We start from the raw sequence: 18,241 nt of genomic DNA, 5'->3' as shown, positions 1-18,241 counted from the left end.
TCTGTTATCGTTCAGAAAATATTATACCCGTGCAGATTTATGTACACCCTGTATATTACTCTGATTCGTGCAGAAACAATCCAAACTGTGGATCCGTGATTTGATTTCCCCACTTACAGATATGCACTTTTTATTATCAAATAAATGCACAAGTAGAAAAAGTCGGGAAATTTAAAGAAATCATTCAAAGCTCGATTTAGAGTGAAAAGATACTTGTAACATTACACACCGGTGGGAAGGTTCTGTACATTTCAGAAACGACAGTACCGAAATCTATACGATTCTGACATTGTATATGATCATATATGGTATGATCAGGTACCAAATATGAAACAAAACGTACTCTCAATCCTTAATGCAACACCTAATAGCACACAGAGTTTCTACCAGCCGCAAACTGAAATTCTCTCTCGCTATCCCCACTGAAGCGCTGCAAAAAAACCATCTTCGTTGGAAACGCCGTATTGCCTGGTACTGGAAATACGAGTGTACAGACTTTATTGACAACCGAATGTTACCAGCTGTTGGACTCCACCCAGAACCGTTCATTGTGAGTGTGTGTTGGCGAGTACACGACAGTAAACGATATCGTCCCCGATACAAGGGTCACGTGACCTAGTTACAAGACTAAAGCCACTTACTTTCATTACGTCACTTACATATATTAATGCTTGTTAGTTACTATATTTCCAAACCAATCCAATTGGCAGGCAATGTTAACTGCTAGAAAATTAATTCTTGGTGTAAATAATTAAACAAAACGACATATATTTAAAGTATCACACAAAACATAACTATATAAGTTGAAATATATTAAAATATTACATTTTAATAATGCCAAAAAATAATTTAAAAATTAATAATAATTAAATATAACGTGTATATATATATATATATATATATATATATATATATATATATATATGTATGTATGTATTTATTTATTATATATTATTAATTATTAATTAATAATTTAATTTTGTTTTTGTGTAGTTAGTCTTGTAAGGAGATCATAAAATGAAATTTCAATATTCCTGGACCACCTATCAGACTGTAACTTAACAACCGAAATGCAACCAGAGTTACGATTGGAAGACGAATTATATATTTATGTTCACAGACAGTGTTTCGCGAATTAACTATTTACAGGTTCCTTGTACAGGGACTAGGGATGAGTATTAATCAAAACGTAAATATCGAAAGCACACTACGGACTGATTAGGGCGATGTAGTACAGTGTTGGCAGTATTGCTGCTTTTGCTACTTTTAGACCAATATTACAATTACAGATACCGGTATCTGTTCCATTCTTCAGTTGTTAAATTGTACAGCATAAGGTTAAGCATGCACAAAATGTATTCAAACGACATAAGGTTTTCGTGCCGTTTGTTCTTCTCCTGACATTCACAAACCTTGTGTTTTACGATTCGATACCTGAAGAAGATTGCGGATACCAATTTTCGAAACCCCGTTATTCTGTTATTGTAACAATTAACACATCTCCTTAACTCGGCATGCCCATAAAATCATCTCTGGTCAAAAATGATGATACACATAATATCTCTATCGCTGAGCAACACTAAAAATATTCTACAACACGCGTGACTAATGAGGTCGAGGATTCGCTCAGGCGGCATCACATTATTACCATAACGTCACATACACATCCTACAGATTACATTTTCACACTAATAAAATAAACAGTGTTATAAGTTACGACTACATAAACCTTTATCAACGAGCTATTATATACGTAATTGAGAAGTTTAAGCTATCTGCCCGGCCGTTTAAGATAATTGTTTAAAAATTCCGTTAAAAAGTTGTACATAAGAGTCTAAGACTTGCCTCTCGTGTTGGCGCAGAAATCATAACGCGCAATGACAGTCGATCACTCGGGCACTGACCGATTGTTCGCGGGAAACAGGCTACCGTCAGCGACAATTAGTACCAATAACGACCGACGACCATGTTTTTTCCGCCTATTGTCTCTAAAGCGCGGTGCTGCGTACGATAAATAACCGAGAAAGCGGCGGGACATAACGCGAGGCAATGGCTATCAGTGTCGCGCACACATCATGTTCATAGTCTCAACCTATCGACTTTATACGAGCTTTTAGACAGGGAAATCGCTGGCGGAAAGTATAAGTTTCGCGTTCTGAAGGGCAGTCGATTGCAGCCGATGATCACTTATCACAGCCGCATTTCCTTTGCGGACTTTCACCTTTGTAAATGCGACCTACATAGAGAAAGTAAACTACGAGATCAGGATGAATCCACTTATGTTCTTCAAATTCTCGTTGTTTATGAGAGTAGCTTTGTGAAAGCTAGACCCTTCGTTGAACGACGTGTTGCTGTCTATTTTCTACATCGGTTTCTTGGTTGAGTCTAAATTGAATTTCCTTCACAAAAATTCATTACACAATCACTAGGAGGAATAACGAAGCCATCCATTACATTATAGCTTATGATGCAAGTTATGTTACAACGTGTACTGTCCTCTCTGCATAATTGCCCTCGATATACCGTCGCGACCGGGCATTTATCATCTACGTTAAGCATTCAATACCTTATCATCATATTTTACGATAATTCGTTCAAAAATATTTTTTTATTTGACTGTTGGGCTTTTAAGATGTCATGCGTAGATTAATTTTACACGTAAAGTAATAATGCACATCCCAAAAACAAAAATGTTTATCTGAACATTATGCGACAAATATACGATCGGTAAGTATCGAGTTTTGTTTAATTTCTTATCCTGGCACTGTGAACGTATGATTATTAATACTATCGAACCAGAGGCGTAGGAGGTGTAAGGTGGGCAGAGGCGCAGGCCGGCGCTGGTTTATGCGAGTGTCTGACCGCGTCTGCAGCCCACAAGCCGGGCCCGGCTCTTGCAGTGGTAGGCGAGTGGCAACACACGTCACCGAGATCGTGGTAACATAGCTAACACAAACTCAAGTGTTACGGGACACAGACAAACCTCAAGCTGTATAGTTTGAACATTGAAAAAAACTCGCAACGTGGTAGAAGTGACCATTATGAACTACGGAAAGCATGAGGTCTGGCTTGTTTTTCAAAATACCAAAATAATAAGACGACATAGATGTCCAGATTAATCTCTATAGAGACATAGACTCTAGATAAAGGTCAATTAGATGAAACGATCCATCTCTATCACGCTCTTGTTACAAGTATTGGGATGTAACAAGATTAGATCCCAATATTCGATTAATATTCACTATTACTGGAACTAACATCTTCAAAACCCCAAAACTTTTCGAGCAGCACTTAATGCAATGAAATACAGTGAGTAGAACGACTAATATATCACAGGTCCGAACCAATTAAGGTTAGAGGTACTAAGTACGTGGGGTACGATAACAGTTTATCAGAAACAATCAAATGCAGAACAATCAAATATAGATGTTTAGAAAATAAAATAATTGCTCAAGTTCCTAACAAAAATTCTAAATAATTACACAACGTATATATACGATGGTGTAGTGTAAATTAAGTGAATTACGCACAAATACCATGAGAGTATAATCCAGTAGTATAAATGGCCGGTTGCGAATCTCCTTAGGTCGGTGTACAGCCAGTCATGCTGAGTTCAGCAGAGTACTCGTAATCAACCGCGTTCAGATTCCACTGAGTTTGCTACCAGACGAGAAGGAATCGGGTCACGAATAAAGTGATTCTTCACCTTAGACTTGCAAGATACTTCACAACGATCTGATGATGGTGAAGCAGATTCACCGTGCGGTGATTGTCAGATCCGTGCTTCTGTGTACAGGTAACGTTACCGTGCTCACTCTATTGTTATGATTTGTAAATCCATATTAAAAAGTTCAGTTGATGAACCTCGTGTTCATCAATTGAAAGTATATACTATGCTATAATACTGTCAGAATATACTCAATAAAACAACACTGTTGAAGACTGTGTAGTTATTTATGTATATTGTATCATAATATTTCTGTTGTTTGACGCAGTCTACAGCCAGAGTATATTTTTATCAAATAATACACAGACAAAGGCACAAAAAATAACAATGTACGTAATTTGAATTCCATAAAACCAATGTGATTTTCAAACCCTGTATGAACTTATGAGATGTCGTGGGTACTGAAATTGTAAGACTAGACAATACTTTTACAATTTTTTAATTATTATTCATAAAAGCATCAAGAGCACTTATCTTAGTCAACAAATAGGAAAATATACTATCATTTGCGTCCAAACGAGCCGCGGAGTCAATAATTCTGCTCAAGGTCTGGCGCCTGGCCAGCTAGTCGAAGAGCGCAGGGTTGCGGGCTAGATTTAATGAGCGGTTTGACTGATTAACTGTGGAGACCGCCCTACGTCTGTCTGTCCACACCCACGACACGGGATCCGTGGGCCGATGTGGTGGATCAGTGCGATAGGGAGGACAATATCGTTACTATATGGTTATATGATCTACTCTACTGCATGAGGCTTAAACAATTTACAAAAGATTCCAGGGAAGTACTGTACAGTCAATGACGTTCTAAAATGGTGTTGTCATAAATCCCATCATTTTGGATAGCTGTACTTAATTTCCCTTTACGGCGAGCAGCCTTACGAAAAATATAATTAATAAAACATAATTAAAATTGAATAATATTTAGGAAACGGATTGCCCATAAATATATTGTTTATTATGCTAAACCATTAACGATGTTTTTAATTATCACCACAACAATTTTGGCGAAGTAATTGACAAGGAACGGGATCTGGCGTTAGTGGCTTTTCTAATAGACATTTTAAATATGTAAATCTTGTTGATGCTTCTATCGATATGCAAATTCTATCTGCAAAAGACGCCAACCGAGGTGACACGTTTGTAAGGAACCCGATCCATCAAATTCCAAGGCAAACATTAGTTAGCAAATAAAGTTTGAGTAATCTTCGAGAAAATTTAAAGTTTTTCAAGGACACACAATTCAAGGTCGACTGGCGCAGCGCCAACTCCTTCCAATAGCACGAGTCGGTGGCGACTGTTTACCGAGATATAGCAAACATCAGGGTTTGTCTACCAACTCGTCAGCGGTAGACCAAACACTGAATACTGGTAGTCATTGTTCATCCTCTGGACTACTGCAATTCCTGCTATTGGTGATATTCTCAAAACCCCGCTCTACATGATATTCCAATAGCTCGGTGGCGACTGTTTACCGAGATATAGCAAACATCAGGGTTTGTCTATCGTCAGCGGTAGACCAAACACTGAATACTGGTACAAACCTACTACACTACTAGCAATTCCTGCTTGGTGCATTGGTGATATTCTCAAAACCCCGCTCTACATTATTGATAGAACAAACTTCAATAGCACGAGTCGGTGGCGACTGTTTACCGAGATATAGCAAACATCATTTGTCTACCAACTCGTCAGCGGTAGACCAAACACTGAATACTGGTAGTCATTGTTCATACAAAACTACTACACTACTAGCAATTCCTGATTGGTGATACTCAAAACCCCGCTCTACAGATAGAACAAACTTCCAATAGCACGAGTCGGTGGCGACTGTTTACCGAGATATAGCAAACATCAGGGTTTGTCTACCAACTCGTCAGCGGTAGACCAAACACTGAATACTGGTAGTCATTGTTCATCCTCTGGACAAAACTACTACACTACTAGCAATTCCTGCTTGGTGCATTGGTGATATTCTCAAAACCCCGCTCTACATTATTGATAGAACAAACTTCCAATAGCACGAGTCGGTGGCGACTGTTTACCGAGATATAGCAAACATCAGGGTTTGTCTACCAACTCGTCAGCGGTAGACCAAACACTGAATACTGGTAGTCATTGTTCATCCTCTGGACAAAACTACTACACTACTAGCAATTCCTGCTTGGTGCATTGGTGATATTCTCAAAACCCCGCTCTACATTATTGATAGAACAAACTTCCAATAGCACGAGTCGGTGGCGACTGTTTACCGAGATATAGCAAACATCAGGGTTTGTCTACCAACTCGTCAGCGGTAGACCAAACACTGAATACTGGTAGTCATTGTTCATCCTCTGGACAAAACTACTACACTACTAGCAATTCCTGCTTGGTGCATTGGTGATATTCTCAAAACCCCGCTCTACATTATTGATAGAACAAACTTCCAATAGCACGAGTCGGTGGCGACTGTTTACCGAGATATAGCAAACATCAGGGTTTGTCTACCAACTCGTCAGCGGTAGACCAAACACTGAATACTGGTAGTCATTGTTCATCCTCTGGACAAAACTACTACACTACTAGCAATTCCTGCTTGGTGCATTGGTGATATTCTCAAAACCCCGCTCTACATTATTGATAGAACAAACTTCCAAAAGTAAAAAATAATTCTTCAGCTTAAGACGGTTTATATGAAAAGCCTATTATACAATTCCCTTGTTATGCCAAATATATTTTGATCGCCAAATAAAAATGGTTGTTTAAAATTGACAACGACGCTTACTCAGAAAATAGTACCGCAATGGGTCCTCTGAAAGTAGTGTTCCATGAGATTACGCACTTTAATTAACAAAAAACAAAAAAAAAATAGTGTTTTGCTTGTTCCAAAGATAAAGTTTGATGTTATTGGCCTATTCTTCGAAATCCTCCCCAACCACCCAATAAATACTTAGAATGCAAGGATATAAGAGTGCTTTGTTTAGAATCTCATCCACAAACAGCTACATTTTTTCTATCAAGAGAAGCGCATCATGTTATATTAGCGAAGTGAAACTACATAAACTTTTTACGTGAGGTTCATTAACCCATATCACAGATCCGCACTGCAGCATGTCATAGGTATAGACCGGGGAGAGGGGAGATTTCTATCTCTGCAGACCAAGCTGGCTGCTCAACACCCCGCAGTAGTGGTTACTCTTCACATCTATATGTCGGGTCTACACTGGATATGTTAATTCATAAAACATATCCTGAAATATAACTATTTAAGTGTTTGCTAAACATAATCCCAAAACGGCCAAAATATGCATCCTAGTTAAAGTAAATATTTTTCCAAATTAATTGTATAGTTATACAAGTAATGGACTTACTGTAAAGGGTTATCTTCTAATAACCGATCACCAACTGGTTTACCTTTTAACATTTAAACATTCTATAGATACAAGCGCTGCTACTTACAAGGTTTATCTATCTAATGTAGTTTGTTCCTCGACTTACTCTCTCAGGTCCGGTACACTGCCTAACTCTAATGACATTTGAACACGTATAGTTTATTAACAAAACGGAAAATTTAATTCATTTATTTTTAACATAGTGACTTAAGCAAATTCAACAAATAAATTATGACGATGACAGTGAAAAATATGGAATATATATATATATAGGAGTCAATACGCCAAACAATCTATCTATCACGAGAGGGTCTCCGATAAAATAAGCAATACACCAAACAATTTGTCCACGCATGAAAAAGAACTTAACAAAGACGCAAACAGATCTCCCTATAGTGAAGTAAGCGCAGCGTCAACAAGTCATGAAAGAGAAATTAGCTTAACTATCATCGAATAAATATTGTATTTACCTTACTTATGCACAAGCTACGTACTATACAGCACCACTTATTCAGTCGGTGTATAGTACGGTGATTATTGCAGCTTCGATATATCATATTTTGGTAGACATAATCCAGTGAAAATATTGTTAATGCCAATAAACAAGGTAAGTTATAATTTAGAATTAATTAAATTTGGAATATTCAATTAGATATACAGTATTTTGATACTGTTATATGCGCAGAACTAAAATTTAAAGTTGCAGTACCAAACATACTCACACTGAATCTTGTATTTCACGGCATTTGCACATTTAGTCCATTTATCAACGAAGTATAAACATTACATGTGATCAACATTACACCATTGCCCTGGAGATTATAACATAGGGAACTGCTGGTAAGGGCTGGACACTCGCTAATGAACCAAATAACGACACATAATGACGAACAATCAAACCCGCGTCCTCGACCAGGAATCTATTTCACTTCTGAAACCGTCTCATTAGACAAATTGTCGGGTGAAGGAGAGCAGTAGAGAGCAAGTACAGTGGAAGTGGGTAGTTAACAAACCGGACTATCACGAGATAACATCCCACACGTGGCCACGGACTGTCTAAATTATATGGGAAAAAGAGAAATTACCAGTGGGGCGGTTGGAAACGTGTACTGTCACCTGAGTTGAGAACCTAGATTTAAAAACATCATGATAGAACCTTTCCATATATTTTTCGAATGATAACATCTTATAAACCAGAAACTTGGGACATGAACGTAAGTCCAGTTGCGTGTCTTATTTGCTGAAAGGTTTACACCCGAGTATTCAACCCTATAATCAAAGTTTTAAATAAAAACGTCTTAACTTTTTATATCGTATAATACGTAATACCCTATATAAAGATGATAATTGTGTGGCCGAAGTGAGTAAAATATCCTTCTATAGGAAATAAAAAAGTTTTAAAATGTTCGATGAATATGAACGTTCTAAACTGTAACCCGCTATACTTCAGCTATCTAAAGAGTTTTTAAACGTATTATATCTTCACGTTCGTTCGTAATCAACGATACAAATGGCAACCCGTTTTACAGCCCGTAGATTTGTACAAATGCGCACTTTGTGTTATGTCTGGAATCTGCCGATTACTGCATTCGCAGTCGCAGCTTGCCAAGCTAAAAATACGAAATGATCAGCAGAGCACGTTTAATTTGTTTGATCTATTATTTGTTTTTAATTTTGGCTGAACACTATAAACTCCCTTATCACTTCCTACCTACCTCATAAAAACTAATGGAGACTCTGTGGATCCCTTCTTTGTACTTTGGAAACATTACTTTTTACGACAAAGTGAGACACGTAACAGGTAGAGGCTCACACTGTTATGAACCAAGATGTAGAGAGGGCTACCGGGCTCGGAGACACATACGATAATGGTGTCATTTAGAAGCATGTATAGCAAAGTTTAAAGCACACAACTCGTCCCTACAGGTGAGAAGTTAGGTAATGCATGATGGGAACACGGTGAATGGACAACTGGGCAATGGACAATGCTTGTATGAGGTATAGAAAGAAAGAATGTCAAAACTTCTGTGTTCAATTATTTTGAATTTAGATACAATGGTTATTTGTAATTTTTTTAACTTATCATTAAAAGTATGCATTATTAAAAGGGTTAGTTGTAAAGCCAAAGATCCTGCTTGAGAAAACATTAACATCTACGTGACAAGTTTTAATTAGTTAAAGATTCCAAGTGAGCAATCCGCCACCAAGGTTAGACAGATGAGTCGCCACTAAAAGTAATCAAGTCATTAAACTATCCGAGGTGCTGCTAGCAGCAGTTGACACATCCGCGAGCCTGACCCTCACTGGCTATTAATTATCACCTTCTTATCTTGACGTTATCACCACCGCTCGGCTTATCACCACGTAAATTGCACCAGCACTTCCGTAGGCATTCCACATCTCAAGTACACAGTACCAGGTCTGTACTTAGAGACAGACACCACTACAACACTACAGGGTCTAAACATCTCGTTCGCTTGGACATTAGAGCTTTGATCATTTTAATCCGTTGTACCCACTGGACTCGTATTCGGTTATTACAATTTGTGATTTAAGATTTAAAAATAAAACAACTGCATCGATAAAACCAGTATGAAATTTTGTGAAACACCATAAAAATTAATATATATTGAACTATTAAAAAGGAAAATTCATGAAACCCAAGAAAACCATGATACCTAAACACCTAACTCATCGCATCAATTTAAAAATAAATTAAAATATACGATTATATTAACAGATATCACAATTAAAATTATTCATGTACCATTAACATTATTGACATAAATTTCGTATTACTTATTTATTAACTGTGTTATTAAAATAAATCATTTTATAATATGTTATGTAATTTTTAATCCAGTTTTTTAAATCAACCAGTCATTTAAGAATAAAATATCCATATATTTTAATCGATCAGATGGAAATAATCTAAAAACAGTTGCTTATTTCAAATATTTGTAACGTAGAATGATTGAAATGCCAATTTAAATCCAAAATCTTCACGATAAAAAAATTGTTAACGATAAGCACTATAAGCGATTATATACATGAGAGCTGTAAATAATAAATTTACGCAAATTTAAAAATTGTAGTCATTAAACATTGCTTGACTAGAAACTGGTCCCTTGTATGATACACAATGTCAAAACAAATTTTCTAGAGAAGTAAATGAAATATTTTGATTGTTTGATTTAGCTTAAATCTTCAATGGGTGGAAATTCTAAAATATTTCCATTATAGGAACATTCCTGTCTATAATGTCTGACTGTTCAAATCTCAGACTAGCCGATATCAAAGTTATGTGTAGCCATGACCTCCCGGTATAAAACCTGTGAGGTTCCCGACGTTTCCTCAACAGACACCAAATGTGACCCCTACCCCCAACAAGTGAATGTTAAGTTAAAAGGCGATCGTATCACGGCGATATAATGGCAGGGATAGCACAATGAAGATTGGCGTGTAAACGGAATGGACACGCAGCAGCCGTACAGAGCCGGTCACCACGCCCTTCCTGAATACATGATAGCCTCTATCTGCGCGGCTGCGGCTACACTATCGTGCAAATTGCTCTTTATAGTTACATTAGACTTGCCATCTTCAGCAACAATGCGACACCTGTTACTATCTATATTGTAGCAAATACACTGAAAGGCATATTTTAAACGTTATTCTATTACGCCATACATTATATTTCGATTCACAACGCAATAAAGCAAGCAAAGAAAAGCTTTTGTCTGGTATTTCGGGACAACTTTGCAACCTTACCGTAATGCTCAGTGAAAGCTATATTTGACCACTGCGCTGAATGAAGAGACAATGGAAAATATTGATATAATATTTGTGGCCCGATACAAATAAGGGTGCGGTACAAGTAAAACTACAAATTTTACAAACACCAAGGCCGTCGAATATTATCGTAGGTACTGGTATTCCAACACATATCATCGGCGGTGTAAAATGTTTAGAGGACGAATAGGAGATCCGAGGAAAGGCTGAGAAAGGATTGGTTGATGTTGGGCACAAAGACTTGAAATTATATAAAACTGTAGCTGTGACCGAACAGTGTAAGTTGAAGGAGTGATGATTTTTTAATGAGTGAAATTCTACAACGGTATGGTGTTGAAGGCCAAGATCCCGTAAGGCCTTTTCCAATTGTGGATCTAGTACGAAAGAGGATAAACTTAGGTTAATCCGATCGAGTTTCGGACACTGACTAATCTCATTCGTATACCAAGAACATACGAGTATTATTAACGAAACCACTGCAACGAGTTAAAAACAACTAACCGCGTTTCCTTGGGCTATAACCGTTTTATATATCACAACCACTTCCTGTTAGCCAACTAACGGGTAGCCGTGAGCCTATCATAATTCGAAGGAAAAATATGACACACTTTCATCACAACACAAGTAATGACGTCATCATAATAACAGGTCTGACAGTGTTTGTCCAGATGTCTGTACGTCAACAGAGCGGGTCTGTACACAGTGTGTCACTTCTGGTACTTCGCAGAGCAGTCACTCTTCACGCATTTCCGGTGTTCGGGGAATAGCAACTAGTATGTTGACTTAAGTAGAACTCTCAAGAACGGATCTTTAAAATACAGTATAACCTAAATATTGATTCATTTTCTACGCACACACAATTTGAAGAAATAAATGCATTTCTGGAACTTGCATTTTTGCAATTACACTTTTAAATTCACATTAGTTATGATTTATAAAGTAGAGTTTGACAAAAAAATATTTACAGTGTCAATCATTCAAAAGCTGAGATAAAATTCCGTCATATTCAAACTTTAGAAGAAATTCACAAAAGTTTAATAATGTAAATATTTTGTCCTGAACACATTTGTCTGCTATAAATAAAATCGTTAAACTGTTTCATATCTCCAGTCACTGATCAGATGCTATCTGTTTCTATGGTGTGCACTACAAACTGCAGCAATTACCGTGATCACTGGTGTTGCTGGTTATTATTATTTACTTTTCGAAATTACAAATGACACCCACCTTGAAGTATTAGTTATCGAACATAGACAGTTGTATTGTTACTATAAATAAAAATTAATTCTTATGTTACAAAATAATTTTTCTTACAATTGGAAGCAATTTTTGTTAACAGAAATATTTCTTATTATATTATTTTAAAAAGCGCCACTTGTCTTCCCAGTGTGACTTTCTCTTGGGTACAAGCACACTGGTATTATTTTATTTTTGGTCTCTACTGTGTCACATAGCTCAGATAACACTCATACACAAAAATGTAAACGGCCGCCATCTTGAAATATTTTACCACATGTTCATAGACGTGGCTAACGAAAATTTTTACAAAGTTACTCTAGTACAAGACATATCACTGCAAGCCTGGCAGTTTAACTTTATTGTTTATTAATAATGTTAAGAGATGTCAATTAATAATGCCAACACTAGTGTTGTCGCAAGAAACTAATCTTCTATGCTCATGCAAAGTTCAACAATATATTTTCAGCCCAAAGTGCAATAAAGAACAGTTCATTTGCCTCCACCCAGTCTTGCAATTTTATGCGTCATACTACAGCAGGCTGTATTAATATCTACATATACTTGTACTGTACTGTAAGTTTAAAATAAAATCTCAACAACAAAGTTTCAGAAAGTTTGATTCAATTGAGAAACCCCTGGTCCTGATTTAGATGTATTTTAAATAAACAAAATCTAATCGTTATTTTAATTAAAAGCAGGATGACCACAGTTGTTTACTGTAATACTGAACCATCTGGATGAGTATTTTTTCACTTAACTAACGCAGAGAAAATCTCTAAGATAATAAAAAGAAACAGGAATTTGGGTTTTATTAGTTTTAGTTTTATAAGTTCGAAATTCTACCAGGATTAAATGCATTCGAAGCGCCCACTGTTCAACTGTTTCTCAAGATAAGGATATCAGTCGATACATTTCAGATAGTCATAAATTTGATAGTCTTCCATCTACGTCATGTTTGATCGTACTTCTTTTAGTTAACGTCGGCTACACAACGACAGTCTAATATTACATTAAAACAAGTTTCAGTTAGACACAGTAAAAGAAAAAGTTCAATCGAATTTTGAATATCGCCAAATCTTGAGAGCCATTGAGTGGGTGATAAGGATCAGGAAGAAGTCTGGCAATTTTCGGTAGTCGTGTAGGTATGTAATTAATTATGATGGTGGCCCTGTACGTACTCGTACCTACAACCTACAGTTTGTGTGTGTCCGGAGGCCAAGTGGCGCGGACTATAATCTGTACACAGGCCCGAGCCGGTACCGGTGTTATCTGCAGGATCGGTGAGAAGGGTAAACACTTACTTCCAAAGTATCACTTTGGGCGTGTAGTTAACATTTTATTTCTTCCTTGTATGTAATAAGCGACACGGTGTTGCGAAACTTTCACTCCACTTGAAACTCCTCCTGAAAACTGGAATGTTAGGGGATAATACTTATAATACTTGGAAATTGTTAATAACGTACACTGTAAATTACCGATTTTCCGCTTCAAAACCATATATGTTTGATTACGTGTGCAAATTGTTGTCTGGGGCAAGTCACGGTCTGCAGTGAAACAATTATCACAAAAATAACATTAGAACGTCTATTAAAGTGAAGTAGACATTCGGTAACTTTATACTTAATAATAATAATTCAGTTGACACTTATCACTGAATAGAAATTTAGTTCAATGTACGAAATTTGGAATACTTCATAGCTTGAAAAATACACAAACGTTTTTGAGGAGTTTTTTTAAAGGAATATAATAAAGTTAACAATAAAAATCCCACAATTAGACACAGCATGATGAGTAATGGGCGAAAACAATGACATTTTTAAGCCACCATCTGTTAACAGAAAACGTTCGTCATAAACAATTGAACTATTCATTTCAGGTTTGGAATCAATAAAAAAAAGACGAGGAGCAAAACAGTAAACCACGTCGACCAACCATCTTTTTGGGATAACACCGCTGGAACTTGGTGATGAGTCACACTGGAGATGCCCACTCACCTTCCCATGCCTTAGCGCAGACGATCCCTTACATGGCCATTCTGCTGTTTCTACTAGAGAGATAGACCATTCCGTGAGACCCATTAGTGACAAAATACTCCTTCATCGTCACTAGAATATTTCAGGTGCTAATTGTTTAATAGTTACTCCAAGATCATCAAAGCAACTGACGTTTATCACTGACCTCTGTGGAAAAATTCTACCACAAAATATGAAAACTTTGAAGTGTTTAGAATGTTGAAAGAATTATATATGTATATAGGCTTCAAACCATTTTTACCAATGCAAGACGGCGCGCGTTAGAGGCCTTTCTTGAAAAATCTCTCCCGTATATTCTACAGATACCCCTAAAGTTCTTTTGAAATCGTATACCTCATTTCAAGCTAAGTGTCAATCTTGGGTATGACCTTGATGATGGTTTTCATGGGAAAAGGTATTTGATTGTACTAGCGTGTTGGATAGTTCGCCTACGTCATCTTGCCCGTAATTTTAGTTCCTGTTATGGAAATCATCCCACTTAGTCTACTAAAGATGAGGTAGCACTGCAAAGCTCGAAATATAAAGTGGATCAGTTAACCATACACAATACGGAGGATCAGTTAAACCCTTGCAACTCAAATTCTCCACCATGAAATATAAACTTAAATATATAACGTGTTAAGCACTAAATTTGTACTACTACTTTCCCCCTAAAATATTGATGTGTGTATGTTAATTTATGCAATAAATTTAATTAATAAATAACAAGTAGGAAAAACTTACAATTGCTTTAAAGATAACCATACTTTGCATCATCAGTACAATTTTTAAGGAATTGCTATTATATTAAACGGACTATTTGGAGATCAAGGATTTTTGTTGGTTAAAGATGATATGCATTGGAATACTAGCGCTGGAAACTAGTGAAACCCATATTTGAAAACTGCAAGTTACAGAAACGGTCAAGACAGATACTTTATTTATTTACTAGCAGAAACGTATAGAGGAATCCGTCGAGTTTCCTTATTCGTTAGGTTATTGTTAATATTAATGACACTTGCTTCGAAAAATCCATATTTTTCTTTCCATCACCGTCTGTCTTGACAATATATCTAATGGTTCTACAGAACGGTCTACTCTACTTCTATAACCTGACATATGACCGGAATTGCAACACAATGAGTATAAATGCGTGGACGCAGTGCCAGAGCGAATAACGGACCTCAGTTGAAGGCAGTCTAACAATAGTTGACCGTTTGGCACCAGGAACTGAACTGAGGCAGATCTCTTCATCTCGCTCCATTGTGTTCTGCTGCCCACTCTCATATTCTGGAGAAGTCTACATATCAAACTGGAATATGGCCAAGGTATCCGCCCGTACTTTCACTATAATATTGTCATTAAACTTGCACGCTCATTGTACAGACATTAATGAAAGTTACTGAGTAGAAAGAAACCAAGTTTGAAATATACTATAATGATAACACGTATCGCATTTTTTTCTCAACGCGCTAGCGCAATAGATGGATAATATTGTTTAAGGATCTGACTATAATTTGGTGTTATAAATTTATCTTCAACTTTAAATTTCAATTAGGACTGACTTAACAACCAAATCTTATCCTTCACACACAAGAATGCCAGCACTGTGTTAGTACCAGTACCTAAACTGTCTTTGACTTAAATTCCACCTAAAACGAACGAAAGCGGCGATCTAATCCAGAGTACACTATTTAGAGTGACTATTTATACTTTCCTTTAAACTTGAAAAGGTATTGGACACGAGAATCGCAATACAATGGAACACCTGTCCTTGGTATTGGTATTAATAACTTTCAACGTCACTCTAGTCAGCGCTCGCAGTAAGCGCCACACTAACATCTATGATCCCTTCCCAAGATGGTAACAATAGGTCTGGCAGTCAGTGGTCAGTACGGCGAGACAGACAGACAGACATATCAAGGAGACTAACGCTAACGACTACAATCTTTCATTAGCGCCTTCTCCAGCATTTCACCTTCTAAGGACTGACCCTATCTGTCCATTTGTCACCTGACCGCCACTTAGCAAACTTGCGGCTGAACTCATCTGAAACGACCTACTAAAAGCTTTTAACTGCCAACTCTATAAAGGGCAACACGAGATAGTCAATAATTGTGGGAAAACCAACTGAGATGACATCGCAAATAAATGACTTGGAATATTAAAGGATCGGATCAGAGTTAGCACGCATCTATCTAACGTAAAAATCACTATATGGTAGTTGCTATAAAAATTTAGTGCATCGATCACGAAATCTCGTACGAAAACATGTGCAAGGATGACTAAAATTGTATATTTATCTTAAAGTTCAGTCAACAGCTGTTCTTGTAATTATTCAACCCAAAATATAACAATAAAACTCCATTGAAAAGAAGTGAAGAATTGTGAGGAAAACAATCATAAACTATGAAATTATGAAAAGGGGAACCTTATTAAATTGACAAACTTAAACTAGTAATAACTGTTTTTAACAATAGAAGTTCCAATCACTTTGTCACTGGAATCCACACAAAAACAATGTAGGCTACGTGTGACTGGCGACCAAGTGTGTGGTGGACACGTGTGAGTTAGCGACATACTGCAGAACGTAACACAACCTTGGGTCCTCCCACTCATGGCTGACGGAAGTTCTACACTTCCTGTAGCAGGGAGTGTCGTCGACAGTATCACATGCAACCGCGAATATAATAAAGCATGCAATGTCTTAATCTCCACGGGAACTAGCTCTATCATGTTAAACTGAATTTAGACAAAACTTCATCCATCATAATATTCATACTAAAAGTTAAAGTAAAGGATTTAATATAAATATTAGAAGGGAATCACGACAATCACGTACAACTACATTTTCAACAAATTCCTCAGCCTTCCAACCTCCAGACTTCGTCTAATGGACAATCGAATTTAAGAATTGGATCACAATTCATTCTGCAAAGTAAAAAAATGGTTTAAGATATAAAAACCAACTATTTTTAGTCTAATCTTTACTTCCAGATTTAAAGTAAAGTTGTAAAATTTGTAAACTGAAATTTCAAGGCTAAATCGAAAATAAAAATTACAGAAAGAAATTATAAAACAACTGAACTTTTAACCATTAATGTTGCAATCTGCATAGTTTATAAAAAAGTTCACATTTTAAAATTATATCGTTTTTTAGGTAAAGGAAATTTGCTGAACACAAAAAGTTTCTTGGGTGCCATATAATGTTTTTGTAATACTACAGGGCAAATGTTATTGAATCAAACAGATACGAACGCTGTGCACTAAACCAGTCATAGATGATACTTCCTATATGGTTTTCACAAACCCAGAACCATTTAAAGCCAGCTACGTTTTAGTTGGCACATAACCGTTTTCGTAACGAAATCCCGGAAAATTGATGACTATCGCGGATCTGTCGTGGGCAGCGGCAGCGATTTCCCCTTATATGTCGACAATATCGGCGGGCCCAGATGGTATGTGCGGACATTCCTGGAATGCGTTCATGTCGTCATAGTGACGTAGCCTGCCTACACTCCGCCGCCGACTGCCCACACAGACCCGCTCCACATACAAGGACGTGCGTGGCGGGAGCCTCCTCACTTGTCATTCCGTGTGCATATAATCCTAATCGTATACATTTTTAAAGCTAAGAATCGGCTCAAAATCAGATCACATTTTGGAAGCGAAAATATTTTAAATATTCCTAATATAATCTGAAAATTGGCCAACAAAACGTCTATTTTTCCGCGAGTCGGCCCCTTATAAACTTTTGGTTGGTATTCACTGATGCAGTGTATCCACTGCATTATGCTGAAAACTCCACTACATAAAACAACGTTATACCTTATACGCCAACTTGGACACGAATATTTCAGCAAGATGCAAGTGACGCGGCATACGAATAGAGCATACAAGACAATAAAGACAATAGAAAGCGAATAGGAACAATTCTACTGCGTGTGTCTGGTGCAACAACCAATCCCTACAAGGATTTAATGTCGCAATAATAATCTAGGCTTACTGCATTTCCTACAGACACGGATTAAAACAACATTGGCCATAGAAGTATGAGGGACATAAGACATGCTTGGTAAATATTAAATTTTATATAACAACTT

At 36.9% G+C, this 18,241-nt stretch overlaps 1 protein-coding gene across 34 annotated transcripts in view; it reads right to left on the bottom strand.

The window, feature by feature from the left end:
* The window catches only part of LOC124367590 (dystonin), a 389,529-nt gene that overhangs the window by 224,447 nt on the left and 146,841 nt on the right, over positions 1–18,241 (bottom strand). The window lies entirely within an intron of this gene.

The sequence above is a fragment of the Homalodisca vitripennis genome, chromosome 1 (assembly GCF_021130785.1).
Source record: "Homalodisca vitripennis isolate AUS2020 chromosome 1, UT_GWSS_2.1, whole genome shotgun sequence".
Classification (NCBI taxonomy): domain Eukaryota; kingdom Metazoa; phylum Arthropoda; class Insecta; order Hemiptera; family Cicadellidae; genus Homalodisca; species Homalodisca vitripennis.
The sequence above is the reverse complement of the archived record's forward strand: the minus strand, read 5'-3'. Positions and strand labels throughout refer to the sequence as shown.